The sequence below is a fragment of the Salvelinus alpinus genome, chromosome 7 (genome assembly GCF_045679555.1).
Source record: "Salvelinus alpinus chromosome 7, SLU_Salpinus.1, whole genome shotgun sequence".
NCBI classification, from domain to species: domain Eukaryota; kingdom Metazoa; phylum Chordata; class Actinopteri; order Salmoniformes; family Salmonidae; genus Salvelinus; species Salvelinus alpinus.
Genome location: NC_092092.1, coordinates 69,978,585 through 69,990,403, shown reverse-complemented (window position 1 = coordinate 69,990,403; position 11,819 = coordinate 69,978,585).

Sequence of the window (11,819 nt, the reverse complement as noted above, 5' to 3'; positions counted from 1 at the left end):
ACACTCACTTACAAACGAAGCATTTGTGTTTAGTGAGTCCGCCGGATCAGGCAGTACAGATGACCAGGGATGTTCTCTTGATAAGTGTGTGAATTGGACCATTTTCTGTCCTGCTAAGCATTCAAAATGTAATGTGTACTTTTGGGTGTCAGAGAAAATGTATGAATTAAAACGTACATTATTTTCTTAATGTAGTGAAGTAAAAGTTGTCAAAAATATAAATAGTTAAGTACAGATACCCAAAGAAATGACAAGTAGTACTTTAAATTGTTTTTTACTTAAGTACATTATAACACTGAATGTCATCTAAACATGCTTTCACACTGGAAATGAAAATGTTCTTATAAATAAATACAGACAGTTCCACAGTTGAATTTTAAGAAAACATGTAATAATGGGTAATAAGTATCATGGGTTAGTTAAAATGGGTAACTAATCATGGGCTAGTTAAAATGTTGATCCAGTATTAAATAATGCAGTTGCTCATTATAGTGTGAAACACAAAGCAGACTGTTGTAGTAGGCAGGCCTGACTACAGCAGAACAGTAACACTGGATACCGGAATAAGGCCAACTCCAGTATTTACGTGCTGCTACAGCCCAGCCAACAGTCCAGTCCTTTACTGCATTGGGGAGGTGTTGATCAAGTCTTCAATCATCAACATTGTGCTCTGTCCTGTACTGTAGTTCAAACAACTCAGCCAAGACACTGCTCCAATACACTCAAGATAATAAATTATTCAGACCCTTAATGTAATTAATGCCACTTAACTGATGCTTTTATCCAAAGCGACTTCCAGTAGAGTGCGCATATATATTCGTATGGGTGGCCCCAGCGGGAATCAAATATGAGCCAACCCTGACTGAGGGCCACTGAACCACTGACTTCATTGTGAGACGAGAGGATGGACAGTGTCACGGTGCTGTAGCAGCAGCTCTTCATGGTCTGCATCTTTACTATCACTACAAACCATGACGTGCTGCTACGACAGCTGCCTGAAATACGTGCTCACTGGTTCAAAGGTAACTTTAAAAAGATGAAGTGTACATAGTAAAATGTGTTGCATTAAATAGGAAGTTGGTTGGGATACCATCGAGGATCAACTGTTATGCAAAAGATATGGAAAGAGATTAATGTGATCTCCAGCAAGCTATTATACAGGAGACGACTTAACGTAGGCCCTACTAGGCCAAGAGTACTCAAAGAAGCAAAATAATGTTTAGTAGTATGTATTGGAAAGCCTGTAAGACTAGATATTTTTCATGCAAAATAAATGTATACATCTCTGGTAAGAACAGTACATTTCTTGATATAAATTAATGGCGGTAAAAACATTGGGTAACAAAAAAACATTGGGTATAGATAGCTCCTCCGGATGGACACTAGAGCAGCAGCAGAGGCCCAGCCCCCTTTCCTTCTGCCTCCATAAGGTATGGTTAAAAAATTACATGTTTTCATCGATTGATCTAATAATGTGGCCATTTTGAGAAAGTAAGGAAGGCAAGTATACATTATTAAAGTATTATTTGAAGTCCATTTGTCAAGGGCTCCTTACCTCCAGTAAAAGCCTGTAAATGCCTGTTGTTTACGTTTCCTAAGCTCTAAACCTACAGGGCACATACAGGACTCCTTGACTTTGAATAGATTAGGTTGGGTTAGTGACAATTCCTGCCTTGTAAAAAAACAACAGTTAGGCTACCCATATATGACAATGTTAAAATGCAGTACAAGAACAGCAGGCCAATATTGTGTCAAACGTTTAAATAATTGTTTAGAAAATGTGTATAATCTGAAAATAATAGCTTTTTCAAATTTGAATGAATAGTGAATTGAGCGTGAGCAACAACTGATGACGCATAACAGCAGCCTAGAACATGACTAATCACACCCTTTGCAACATGTCCATTCTTATCACTCCTTTCTGTCAAAAGCAGTGGCCTGTGTCACAGTCATCCACTTGTACTAACACTGATTGATCATCACATAAAATGGTAATAATAATATAGCTTTTTTAATCAATGTGGTTCTGCTTACTAGACTAAATTTGTATGGTTTAAAGCAGTTCAACATGTGTACAAAATAGCCTATCCTTAAAAAGGCACATAATTTCAACAAAATGTTATTATTGTTATGATAGGCTACTATTTATACTGTTATGTAGGCTAATATATGTGTTGTACTAATAGTCTATCAGCCTATTCAGAGAATGTTTCCCCATCTTTTGAAAAAAAAAACGAACACATTTTGAAATGCAGTTATATTCATAATGTTGTTGCAGGAATAGCATGCTCACTTTACGTGCATCGATGTAGCCAATTGTATCGTTTCAGCTAAAGTTTGTTATTCGCAACAAAGTAGCCTAACCTTTTGCGCGCTACGTGTAATTAAACAATGCCGTGTTCACCATAAACCAATCGATGCAGCGCCACTGACTTATGTCATGTGTGAAATAACGCATATTCAGCAAAAACCTCTACCTTATTATGAAGTCAGCGGCAATAATAAGACATTGCGCAAAATGGTGAAAGTCGTATATTACAAACTCGAAAAGTATATTTTAATCAATTAAGTTTATAGTAATTAAACCTCCGAATTTACTAAATTACTGAATGGTTTGAACAGATGTGAATATGAGAAAAATACACGAAAAATAATCCCCCAAAATATCCAAACTTACCTCCAACCCAATCGAAAATGGCGCCGAAACGTGAAAAAAAAGTCCTACGTTTCATTGTATGCTCTCCAGCAAGGCTGCAGTGACGGCTACATCATCCCTCATGGCGTAGTCGGGGGAGGAGAGCATTTCAGTCTGTCGTGGCACTCTTTTTTTTTTACGAAGAATAATGTTCAAGAATAATGTTCATGATATCAAATCATTTTACTTTGCAGGAAAAATGTATAAGAGTCATGGAACGCTATATCAATTCCCTGAAATAAAAAACTATTATTTCTTTATGAATGAATGAAGTACAGACAAATATAGAGCCACACCTACCTACAGAAACTATTTACTCCCCTACCACCACCACCAGCCTTATGTAGGCCTAGTTTTCAACCATTAGAATTAGTGGATCAACAAAACAGCACTTTTATTCACATACAAAATATGTGTTTGCATTCATCAATAAATGGTCAATTTTTTACCTTTATTTAACTAGGCAAGTCAGTTAAGAACAAATTCTTATTCTCAATGGCGACCTAGGAACAGGTGGTTAACTGCCTTGTTCAGGGGCAGAAAGATCGATTTTTACCTTGTCAGCTCAGGGATTCGATCTTGCAACTTCCCGGTACTAGTCCAATGCTCTAAACGCTAGGCTACCTGCCGCTCCATTGACCCCCTGTATATAGCGTCGTTATTGTTATTTTATTGTGTTACTTTTTATTTGTAACGATTTTCGTCATCAGCTGAAGAGTAATCGGACCAAAGTGTTCATGTTAATTCATTAAAAACAGAACACTAAACAAAATAACAAAGAGAATGAAACGAAACAGTCCTGTCTGGTACAGACAAAAAGACAGAAAACAACTATCCACAAAACACAGGTGGGAAAAGGCTACCTAAGTATGGTACTCAATCAGAGACAACGATAGACAGCTGCCTCTGATTGAGAACCACACCCGGCCAAACACACAGAAAAGAAAACAGAACAGGAGGGCGACTCTGGCGGCTCCGGACAGGAGGGCGACTCTGGCGGCTCCGGACAGGAGGGCGACTCTGGCGGCTCCGGACTGGAGGAAGACTCTGGAGGGAGGAGACGCAGAGACAGCCTGGAGCGTGGGGCTGCCACAGGGCCCACCAGGCTGGGGAGACCTACAGGAGGCCTGGTGTGTAGAGGAGGCACCGGATAAACCGGGCTGTGGGGGAGCACTGGAGCGCAGCCTTGGCACCACTCCTCCAGGCTGAATGCCCACTTTGTGCCCACCCCTGTGCAGGCACAGGTCGAACCGGGCTGTGGGGGCGCACTGGAAATCTGGTGCTTACCGCTCGCACCTCTCCAATAGGCTCAATGCCCACTTTCGCCCGGCACGGCCGGAGCGCAGGCATAGGACGAACAGCACCCTCCTAGCGCCCCGGAGACACAGTACGGCGCAGGATACCCTGGGCCGAAACGGCGCACTGGAGACCAAACACGCTGAGCTGGCACAATCCACCCTGGCTGGATGCCCACTCTCGCATGACACTTGCGGGGGGCTGGCCTATAGCGCTCCGGGCTATGAGCGCGCACTGGGGACACCTTGCGCTTCACCGCATAACACGGTGCCTGACCAGTACCACGCTGCTCCCCGTGTGCCCCCCCCCACAATTTTTGGGGGGCTGCCTCTCGTGCCTGCTGCGCTGCCTTGCCTCATATCGCCGCCTCTCAGCTATAGCTGTCTCCAGCTCTTTTTTCGGGCGGTGATATTCCCCAGCCTGTCTCCAGGGAACCTTACCGTCCAATATCTCCTCCCAAGTCCAGGAGTCCTAAACCCTCTGCTCCTCGTTACCACGCTGCTTGGTCTGTTGGTGGTGGGTAGTTCTGTAACATTCGTCGTCTGAAGATGAGGAATCATCGGACCAAAGCGCAGCGTGGTAAGTGTTCATGTTAATTTATTAAAAATAGAACACTAAACAAAATAACAAAGAGAATGAAACGAAACAAAACAGTCCTGTCTGGTACAGACACAAAGACAGAAAACAACTACCCACAAAACACAGATGGGAAAAGGCTACCTAAGTATGGTTCTCAATCAGAGACAACGATAGACAGCTGCCTCTGATTGAGAACCACACCCGGCCAAACACACAGAAAAGAAAACATAGAACACAAAACATAGAATGCCCACCCAACTCACGCCCTAACCAACCAAAATAGAGACATAAAAAAGATCTCTAGGGCCTCCCGGGTGGCGCAGTGGTCTAGGGCACTGCATTGCAGTGCTAGCTGCGCCACCAGAGTCTCTGGGTTCGCGCCCAGGCTCTGTCGCAGCCGGCCGCGACCGGGAGGTCCGTGGGGCGACGCACAATTGGCATAGCGTCGTCCGGGTTAGGGAGGGTTTGGCCGGTAGGGATATCCTTGTCTCATCGCGCTCCAGCGACTCCTGTGGCGGGCCGGGCGCAGTGCGCGCTAACCAAGGGGCCCAGGTACACGGTGTTTCCTCCGACACATTGGTGCGGCTGGCTTCCGGGTTGGAGGCGCGCTGTGTTAAGAAGCAGTGCGGCTTGGTTGGGTTGTGCTTCGGAGGACGCATGGCTTTCGACCTTTGTCTCTCCCGAGCCCGTACGGGAGTTGTAGCGATGAGACAAGATAGTAATTACTAGCGATTGGATACCACGAAAATTGGGGAGAAAATGGGATTCATTTTTTGAATAAAAAAATTATAAAAATAAAATAGATCTCTAAGGTCAAGGCGTGACATAATTTTTTTTTACTTAAGTTTATTTGGTAAATATTTTCTTAACTCTTTCTTGAACTGCATTGTTGGTTAAGGGCATTTAAGTAAGCATTTCACGGTAAGGTCGTATTCGGCGCACGTGACAAAAAGTTTGATTTGATTTATCTGTGGTATAATAATAAAAAATAAAAAATGGAGTATGTGGATATTCAAATACACAACACAAAGGAGAGGTTTTTCCAATTCATGGAATTATATTTTGAACCATGAAAAATATTTCTAAAGGACTACCCAAGTCTAGCCTACTCAGACTCCCTCAGATTTTAGCACTTTTTTTGTTGTTGGTATCACCTGACCCTAGTAATGGCCTTCTTGTCTCCTGGCCTAACAGCTAATGACGTCCTAGTCTCTTGGCCCAACAGCTTGTGTCTGTTATTAAGAATACAGGGCTCTGGCCTCCCGGGTGGCGCAGTGGTCTAGAGCACTGCATCGCAGTGCTATGCTGCGCCACCAGAGTCTGGGTTCGCGCCCAGGCTCTGTCGCAGCCGGCCGCGACCGGGAGGTCCGTGGGGCGACGCACAATTGGCTTAGCGTCGTCCGGGTTAGGGAGGGTTTGGCCGGTAGGGATATCCTTGTCTCATCGCGCTCCAGCGACTCCTGTGGCGGGCCGGGCGCAGTGCGCGCTAACCGAGGGGGCGGGTGCACGGTGTTTCCTCCGACACATTGGTGCGGCTGGCTTCCGGGTTGGAGGCGCGCTGTGTTAAGAAGCAGTGCGGCTAGGTTGGGTTGTGCTTCGGAGGACGCATGACTTTCGACCTTCGTCTCTCCCGAGCCCGTACGGGAGTTGTAGCGATGAGACAAGATAGTAATTACTAGCGATTGGATACCACGAAAAATTGGGGAGAAAAGGGGATAAAAAAAAAAAAAAAAAAAAAAAAAAAAAAAGAATACAGGGCTGTATTGGAGCAGGTTAAGAGCTTCAAGCTCCTTGGCATCCACATCATCAACAAACTAATATGGTCCAAGCGCACCAAGACAGTCGTGAAGAGGGCACGACAAAACCTATTCCCCCTCAGGAGACTGAAAAGATTTGTCATGGGTCCTCAGATCCTCAAAAGGTTCTACAGCTGCACCATCGAGAGCATCCTGACTGGTTGCATCACTGCCTGGTATGGCAATTGCTCAGCCTCCGACCGCAAGGCACTACAGAGGGTACTACATCACCGGGCCCAAGCTTCCTACCATCCAGAACCTCTATACCAGGCGGTGTCAGAGGAAGGCCCTAGAAATTGTCAAAGACTCCAGCCACCCTAGTCATAGACTGTTCTCTCTGCTACCGCACGGCATGCGGTACCGGAGTGCCAAGTCTAGGTCCAAGAGGCTTCTAAACAGCTTCTAACCCCAAGCCATAAGACTTCTGAACAGCTAATCAAATAACTACCCAGACTATTTGCATTGCCCCCCTCATTTACGCTGCTGCTACTCTGTTATTATCTATGCATAGTCACTTTAATAACTCTACCTACATTTGAAGTCGGGAGTTTACATACACCTTAGCCAAATTGTAGTGAGGTGCGTACTGGTGGCAGAGAAGTCAGGCGCAGGAGAGCGAAAACTGATTTACAACAGTGTCGTTTAATATCCATAAACCACCGTCAACAGAACAATACAAATAAATGGGTCAAACAAAACCCGGTAATACCAGCATACCGTGCACAAGCACTACGAGAAAACAATTACGGACAAGGACATGGCGGGAAAACAGAGGGTTAAATACACAACATGTAATTGATGGAATTGGAACCAGGTGTGATGGAAGACAAGACAAAACCAATGGAAAATGAAAAGTGGATCAGCGATGGCTAGAAGGTCAGTGACATCGACCGCCGAACGCCGCCCGAACAAGGAGAGGGACCAACTTCGGCGGAAGTCGTGACAGTACCCCCCCTTGACGCTACCACTGGCCAGCAGCTCGTCGACACCGGCCTTTGGGATGACCCGGATGGCGAGGCGCAGGGCGATCCGGACGAAGACGGTGGAACTCCTGCAGCATTAAAAGGTCCAACACGTCCTCGACTGGAACCCAGCACCTCTCCTCCGAACCGTACCTCTCCCACTCCACGAGATACTGAAGGCCCCTCGCCCGACGCTTCGAATCCAGTATGGAGTGAACGGAGTACGCCGGGGCCCCCCCGATGTACAGAGGGGGCGGAGGAACCTCCCGCACCTCAGACTCCTGGAGCGGGCCAGCCACCACCGTCCTGAGGAGAGACACATGGAACGAGGGGTTAATACGGTAATCGGGTGGAAGCTGTAACCTATAACAAACCTTGTTCACTCTCCTCAGGACTTTAAATGGCCCCACAAACCGTGGACCCAGCTTCCGGCAGGCGGAGGGGCAGGTTTCGGGTCAAGAGCCAGACCCGGTCCCCCGGTGCAAACACCGGGACCTCACTGCGGTGGCGATCTGCGTTCTCCTTTTGGCGCCTCACGGCCTGCTGAAGGTGAACACGGACAGCTTCCCATGTCTCCTCCGCGGGCCTGAACCAGTCGTCTACCGCAGGAACCTCGGTCTGACTCTGATGCCAAGGCGCCAGAACCGGCTGGTACCCCAGTACGCACTGGAAGGGAGAGACGTTAGTGGAGGAGTGGCGAAGCGGCCATCTCGGCCCATTACTCTTGGGGTGAAACCCTGAAGTAAGGCTGACCGAGACCCCCAGACGTTCCATGAACGCCTTCCAGACCCTAGACGTGAACTGGGGACCCCGATCAGACACTATATCCTCAGGTACCCCGTAGTGCCAGAAGACGTGTGTAAACAAGGCCTCCGCAGTCTGTAGGGCCGTAGGGAGACCGGGCAGAGGGAGGAGACGACAGGACTTAGAGAAACGATCCACAACGACCAGGATCGCAGTGTTACCCTGTGAGGATGGAAGATCAGTCAGAAAATCCACCGACAGGTGCGACCAAGGCAGCTGTGGAACGGGTAAGGGGTGTAGCTTACCTCTGGGCAGGTGCCTAGGAGCCTTACACTGGGCGCACACAGAGCAGGAGGAAACATAAACCCTCACGTCCTTAGCCAAGGTAGGCCACCAGTACCTCCCGCACAAACAGCGCACTGTCCGACTGATCCCAGGATGACCAGAGGAGGGTGACGTGTGGGCCCAATAGATCAACTGGTCACAAACAGCAGACGGGACGTACAGGCACCCAGCGGGACACTGGACGGGAGCGGGCTCTGCACGTAATGCCTGCTCAATGTCCGTGTCCAGCTCCCACACTACCAGCTCCACCAGGCAGGAGGCGGGGAGTATGGGAGTGGGATCCATGGGCCGCTCCTCTGTGTCATACAGCTGGGACAATGCGTCTGCCTTCACGTTCTGGGAGCCTGGTCTGTAGGAAAGGGTAAACACAAAACGGGTGAAAAACATGGCCCACCTTGCCTGGCGAGGGTTCAGTCTCCTCGCTGCCCGGATGTACTCCAGATTGCGGTGGTCAGTCCAGATGAGAAAAGGGTGTCTAGCCCCCTCAAGCCAATGTCTCCACGCCTTCAAGGCCTTGACGACAGCCAACAACTCCCGGTCTCCCACGTCATAGTTTCGCTCCGCCGGGCTGAGCTTCTTCAAGAAAAAGGCACAGGGGCGGAGCTTCGGTAGCGTACCCGAGTGCTGAGAGAGAAGAGAAGACAAGACAAAACCAATGAAAAGTGGATCAGCGATGGCTAGAAGGTCGGTGACTTCGAACGCCGCCCGAACAAGGAGAGGGACCAACTTCGGCGGAAGTTGTGACACAAATACATTTAAACTCAGTTTTTCACAATTCCTGACATTTAATCCTAGTAAAAATTCCCTGTCTTAGGTCAGTTAGGATCACTACTTTATTTTACGAATGTGAAATGTCAGAATAATTGTCACGCCTTGACCTTAGAGATCCTTATTATTCTCTATGTTTGGTTAGGTCAGGGTGTGACTCGGTTGGGAAATTCTATGTTTTCTATTTCTTTGTTTTTGGCCAAGTGTGGTTCCCAATCAGAGGCAGCTTTTTCAAGCTGTTTAAATGCACAGTCAACTTAGTGTATGTAAACTTCTTACCCACTGGAATTGTGATACAATGATTTTAAGTGAAATAATCTGTCTGTAAACAATTGTTGGAAAAATGACTTGTGTCATGCACAAAGTATATGTCCTAACCGACTTGCCAAAACTATAGTTTGTTAACAAGACATTTGTGGAGTGGTTGAAAAACGAGTTTTAATGACTCCAATCTAAGTCTATGTAAACTTCCGACTTAAACTGTACATGTACATACTCCCTTAGAGATCCTTATTATTCTCTATGTTTGGTTAGGTCAGGGTGTGACTCGGTTGGGAAATTCTATGTTTTCTATTTCTTTGTTTTTGGCCAAGTGTGGTTCCCAATCAGAGGCAGCTGTCTATCGTTGTCTCTGATTGGGGATCATACTTAGGCAGCCCTTTTTCCCACCATTAGATTGTGGGATCTTGTTTTCTGTTTAGTGTCTGTACCTGACAGAACTGTTCGCTTTTGTTTTCGCTTTGTTATTTTGTTTGAGTGTTTTTTGATAATAAAAATCATGAACACTTTCCACGCTGCGCTTTGGTCCACTCCTTTCGACGAGCGTAACAATAATAGTAGAGAGAATGATTTATTTCAGCTTTTATTTCTTTCATCACATTCCCAGTGGGTCAGATGTTTGCATACACTCAATTAGTATTTGGTAGCATTGCCTTTAAATTGTTTAACTTGGGTCAAACGTTTTGGATAGCCTTCCACAAGCTTCCCACAATAAGTTGGGTAAATTTTGGTCCATTCCTCCTGACAGAGCAGATGTAACTGAGTCAGGTTTGTAGGCCTCCTTGCTCTCACACACTTTTTCCAGTTCTGCCCACACATTTTCTATAAGATTGAGGTCAGGGCTTTGTGATGGCCACTCCAATACCTTGACTTTGTTGTCCTTAAGCCATTTTGCCACAACTTTGGAAGTATGCTTGTGGTCATTGTCCATTTGGAAGACCCAGTTGCGACCAAGCTTTAACTTCCTGACTGATGTCTTGAGATGTTGCTTCAATATATCCACATAATTTTCCTTCCTCGTGATGCCATCTATTTTGTGAAGTGCACCACTTCCTGCAGCAAAGCACCCCACAACATGATGCTGCCACCCCCGTGCTTCACGGTTGGGAATGTGTTCTTCGGCTTACAAGCCTCCCCCTTTTTCCTCCAAACATAACAATGGTCATTATGGCCAAACAGTTCAATTTCTGTTTCATCAGACCAGAGGACATTTCTCCAAAAAGTATGATCTTTGTCCGCATGTGCAGTTGCAAACCGTAGTCTGGCTTTTTTATGGTGGTTTTGGAGCAGTGGCTTCTTCCTTGCTGAGCGGCCACACAGGTTATGTCGATATAGGACTCATTTTACTGTGGATATAGATACTTTTGTACCTGTTTCCTCCAGCATCTTCACAAGGTCCTGCTGTTTTTCTGGGATTGATTTGCCTTCAAAGTATGTTCATCTCTAGGAGACAGAACGCGTCTCCTTCCTGAGCGGTATGACAGCTGAGTGGTCTCATGGTGTTTATTCTTGCGTATTATTGTTTGTACAGATGAACGTGGTACCTTCAGGTGTTTGGAAATTGCTCCCAAGGATGAACCAGACTTGCGGAGGTCTATAATTTTTTTCTGAGGTCTTGGCTGATTTCTTTTGATTTTCCCATGATGTCTAGCAAAGAGGCACTGAGTTTAAAGGTAAGCCTTGAAATACATCCACAGGTACACCTCCAATTGACTCAAATGATGTCAATAAGCCTATCAGAAGCTTCTAAAGCCATGTCATCCTTTTCTGGAATTTTTCAAGCTGTTTAAATGCACAGTCAACTTAGTGTATGTAAACTTCTTACCCACTGGAATTGTGATACAATGATTTTAAGTGAAATAATCTGTCTGTAAACAATTGTTGGAAAAATGACTTGTGTCATGCACAAAGTATATGTCCTAACCGACTTGCCAAAACTATAGTTTGTTAACAAGACATTTGTGGAGTGGTTGAAAAACGAGTTTTAATGACTCCAATCTAAGTCTATGTAAACTTCCGACTTAAACTGTACATGTACATACTCCCTCAATTACCTCAAATAACCGGTGCCCCCGCACATTGACTCTGTACCAGTACCCACTGTATATAGCCTCGCTATTGTTAATTTACTGCTGCTCTTTAATTATTTGTTACTTTTATTTCTTACTTTTTGGGAGGAATTCTTCTTAAAACTGCATTGTTGGTTAAGGGCTTGTAAGTAAGCATTTCACTGTATTCGGCGCATGTGACAAATACGATTTGATTTGGAGACACATTGTCTGTTTCACTGCAAGACAGAGAGCCAAGAAAGAGCTGTAGTGAACATGTGACCCTGCGGAAGCATATTCCTGGGCT